At 48.2% G+C, this 4,884-nt stretch overlaps 1 pseudogene; it reads left to right on the forward strand.

The window, feature by feature from the left end:
* Nucleotides 1-370: 370 nt before the first annotated feature.
* LOC133888992 (cytochrome P450 89A2-like) lies at nucleotides 371-2,121 on the forward strand (annotated as a pseudogene).
* The last annotated feature ends 2,763 nt before the right edge of the window (nucleotides 2,122-4,884 follow it).

Raw genomic sequence — 4,884 nt, forward strand, 5'->3', positions numbered from 1 at the left:
CACCGTATTATAAAGGCGGTATGTCGCCACTTGGAAACTATGATGATGGGGATGTTTGCCAATCATGTGTGGCAGTTAATAGAATGTGTGCTTGAACTATGTTAGTCATAATTAAGCGTTTGAGATTTTTATTTCAACTACCTGGTATGTCCGGTTTTACGACCAACAATGAAATAATGAATGGCAGTGTGCATAGGTGCATCGTTCGACTTAAATGCCTCATTCCTTAATTTAAAAAAGCCTGTTAGTTAGGCTTGCTGCATCTGTAGTGACTTATAGTGGGTTTTGCCATTTTGCCTAAATTTATATTAGGGCCCCACTAACACTTCTAGTGTTTTTTTTCTTCAAAACGAATCAGAGAGCACACGAAAATGGAAGAATTAGAGAACAATCCAATAATTGCGGAGTTTGTGGCGACCATTATATACAACACTCGGTTCATCTCAGCTTCTACAGAAGAAACCATGGAAGCGGTGCAGCTCCTCACACTTGGCCTGGCCATTGTGGTCTTCCTAGCCGTTTTCTTGCGAAGCTTTCGGCACGCCCGAGCTCCGGCGCAGCCGACATTGATTGAGATAAGCGACTCTGCCGTCGCCTGCCGCGCGCTGATCGACCATGCTGATGCCTTCTCGAACCGGCCGCGCACGATCTTCCCCGTGGCCTTGGTCACCGGGTACCGCCGCCGCCGGAGCGATAGCATCAGCACCGCGCAATACGGCCCGCTCTGGCGCGCGCTTCGCTGTAACCTCACCGCCGAGGCTCTCCATCCCTCACGTTTCGGCCTCCTCGCCCCATTACAGAAGGAGGCCGTCGCGGCCCTTGTCGCTTCCGTGTCTGCCAGGGTCGTCGGCGATGTGGTCGTTCGCGACAGTGTGCACGCTGCCGTGTTCACGCTGGTTTCACGCTTGTGCTTCGGCGACATCATTGACGACGCGCGTCAGCTGCACGCCATGCGGCGCATGATGCAGGAGTTCGTGCGCGCCGTCGGGGAAGCCAATGTCTTCGCGGGCTCATGGGTGGCCAAGATGGTGCACTGGAACCGGTGGCGCCGCTTCCTCGCCTTCCGGGACCAGCAGGCCGCGTTCTTCCTCTCTCTCGTTGCGGAAAGAGAGCGCCGGCGCCGTTATGGGTGTTGCAACGACGGCGTCATCAACCCGTACGTTGACTCTCTCCTCGACCTCCGTGTTCCTGACGACGACGACGAAATCGGAAGGAAGGGTGTCGACGCCCGGCGCGCGCTCACGGACGACGAGATGGTGAGCCTTGTATCGGAGTTCCTCGGCGCCAGCACGGAATCAGCCGTGTCCTGCATTGAGTGGACTCTCGCCCACCTCGCCACCCAGCCGGAGGTCCAGAAGAAGCTACGCCGCGAGGTCGCCGGAGATCATGGTGTTGGCGCAGTGTCCGAGGAGCGCCTCCGCAGCTTGCCATACCTGCACGCCGTCGGCCGTCGTGCTCGAGAGCCTCCGGCTGCACCCACCAGTGCCCTTCCTCATGCGCGATGTCCACGCGGAGGGTGTGGCGGTTGGCGGAGCGACCGTGCCGGAGGGCGGCACGCGAGTGCATTTAATGATACGAGACATGGCGAGGGACAAGAAGTATTGGATGGACCCCGACGAGTTCCGGCCGGAGCGGTTCCTCGCCGGGGGCGAGGCCGAGGGCGTCGGCGCGGTGCCAGGGCCGAAGGAGATCAGGATGATGCCGTTCGGCGCGGGGCGGAGATACTGCCCGGGTGCAGGGATGGGCATGCTGCACATCAAGTGCTTCCTCGCTGCGCTCGTGCGTGACTTCGAGTGGGCGCCTCCGCCGGATGGCATCGACTTCACGGAGCTGGACGGGTTCTTCAAGGTGATGAAGACTCCGCTCCGGGCGCACGTCAAGCCATGCATGCAGACGTGATTCACGCATCGGCGGTTCAAATAAACGGACGTGGCCATGCATGCATCGTCCGTCCTATATATACGTATCTATTTATACTGCTCGTATTGCTCTCTGCTTGTCTAGAAAATGCCTCAGAGCATCGGTGTCTGTTCAATGTATGATTCGCCATATTGCTGTCCACTCCGTGCATCTTTTCCATGTAGCTTGTGGACTGGTGAAAATTGTACTTCGACCTTTCCTTAATAAACCCCTAGAGATTTCTCCTAGGTTTGAGAACCTTTTTTAAGATGGAATCAGATTCGATTAAACCGTAGCGTCAGCCAAATCGCTGGCCACTGGAACAAAGACAAGCTGATGGGAACTTGGGGGCATATAGCCTGCTTGAGCATGCGCCACCTTATTAAATATTATAGGACAGTACGAACACTTATAAGACCAAAAATTTAGAGCTATTAGATGTTTGAGCTCACAACTAAGGTACCCGCTAGAGATCGTAATCCCTTCCCTCAATAGCTTGCTTCACTAGAAAAGCATCCAGTCTCCAAGATCAAATTACCATGCCCTTGTCCACTACTCCACTGCTGTCTGTACTCCTCTAATACAAGACATCAGTTCTTCCTGAAAGGTATCCATGACAACTGGAATATTTCGAGCTCCTGACACTATCGAATCACCCTCGTTATATATCTCTTGTTATGAAACCCCATCACCTGAATGCATCGAAGCAGAAAAGGCTCCACATGTGTTTAGCTTCACCAAATTAATGTCACGTGCCTTCCGTTTCCCTTTAACTTTCTTAGTACTTACCTTCTCTCTTTCAGAAACACTTGAACATAATTAGCAGATATCCCCCCGACAACGTAAATTAGCGTATCAATCTCCATCCTTCTTTCACCTTCCCTTACTCGATTTCTTTCGCCGCACAAAATCCACATCAAAGTGATTTTTTTGATCATCTTCTCGGGTTTCAGAGCGAAATAGCATGCAGAACAGAAGGTACCGACTGACACTCTGCAAACACAACCCGTTCCTCTTCCATCATCATCTGCCTCCACATTTATTTGACATGCTTGCATTTAAAAGATTAATGTGCACAATGTTCATCTAACTTGCGACAGAAGAAATATCTATAGTGTCCACATCCCTCCCTATTCTCTTCAAATTTTAGCACAAAGCCAATGAATTGTGTGTTAATCTCCATAAAAAAATGCTTGATTTTTCAAGGGCACGCGGCAGCTTCCATAGTTTCTCCCAATGATCATCAGTTCATTAGTTTTACCCGAGCCTGCACTCCCCTTCCTATTTCAGCTAGCATCATCACAGCATACATGATATGTTGATTTTACATTAAACAAGCCTCTTGGCTCGAAATGCCATGCATGCCAATCATCCTTATCAGTTCGAACTTGAATGTTCAGAATCATATCAGCATCCTCATCCCAAAATATCTCTCTCTCACAAGAATATAGTCCCATGTTCCTATCCCTGGATCGATAAGTTCAGAACCTTTTGTAATTAGAGCACCACCTCTCGGTGTAATTGGCCTCCTTGTCTAGCCACATGGTAATCATGGACCTTCCCAAACTCGAACTGATTCCCCATTACCAATTATCTACACGATACTCTTGTTCAACAGATCGATTCTCCATTATCAAGATCTATCTTATTGCCCAAACCACCATATTTCTTTGATCTTGATAACTTCTCTCAACTTAACCAGTGCATTTTATTATCCTTGTCTTATTGGCTCCACCACTATCTGCAAATCTCTATCTGATCAGCCAGACTCTTGGGTGTACATTTGGGGAAATGGCAATTTCTCTTCAGCCAAGTTATAAAAATCTATTGTCGGACATGTACAGGTACACCCAGCTAAAACACAAGGTTTTCTTTTGGCTTTTACTGAAGGACAGTAAACACAATGGATCTTCTTCTCAGGAAAGGTATGATTCTTGAATCATTTACGTGTGTGCTAGGTATACTTCACGGAGAGGAAACTTAAGCTCATCTGTTCCTTTGCTGCAACTTTGCGAGAGCATTAGGGGCTTCCATTGGACTGCGAGCAACAAGGAATATGCAACCCCTTCAAGTCCTAAAGCACTTTAAAAGAACACTGGCTGTTCGATCCTTTTTGTCATGGAACTGATAATTTTAATGGCCTAGAACATTTGGACGGTTAGTAATGATCGAATTTCCAATGAACTGGATCCAACAGTATCAGCCTGTAAAGCTAAATTTATTTGTCCAGGTTGTCCGTAGAGGTAAAACAAATACTTTGCAACAATTAATGGATAGATTCATTGTAATCGCTAGGTTGTCTTTCATTATTTATTATTATTATTATTATTATTATTATTATTATTATTATTATATATATATATAAGTGCTATACTACACCTAGAGTGTAGAATAATATTCTACACCACCGAGCTCAACACGTGTGTCTCATCCAGCCCAACCAGCCATGCCACCCCGGTGCGCCACATATCCCTGCGCTGCCCGCGGGCTCACGCCGATCGTGCCCCGCGCCTGCGCCACACCCCGTGCACTACGTGTCACTGTGCCGCTCGCTTCACATTCCAACGCGCACGTGCCCGTGCTGCGCTCGCCACATGCCACTCATCCCGTGCCACCCGCTCAGTAGCTGTCATCCAATATTCCTTCAATAGTGCCCAGAGTTGTCATCCAGTAATTCTTCAATAGTTGTTAGTAGTTCTGTTGTTCAGTAGTAATGTCAGTAGCTGGACAACGACTGAAAATTGTTCAGTAGTATCAGTAGTCCAATATTCAGTAGTTTGTGACTGTAGTGTTAGTAGTTATCAATAGTTGCCAATAGTATCAGTATTGTTTCTTGGAACTATTGAACATTAAATTACTGGATGTACTGGAATAATTATTCAACATCTAGGGTGTAGAATAGCCTTTGTAGTGCTCAGTAGTGTTCAATAGTCCAATAGTGTCAATAGTGCAGTAGTCCGGTAGTGTCAGTAGTTGAAGGGATCG

This window comes from Phragmites australis, chromosome 13, assembly GCF_958298935.1.
Source record: "Phragmites australis chromosome 13, lpPhrAust1.1, whole genome shotgun sequence".
In the NCBI taxonomy this organism is placed as follows: Eukaryota; Viridiplantae; Streptophyta; class Magnoliopsida; order Poales; family Poaceae; genus Phragmites; species Phragmites australis.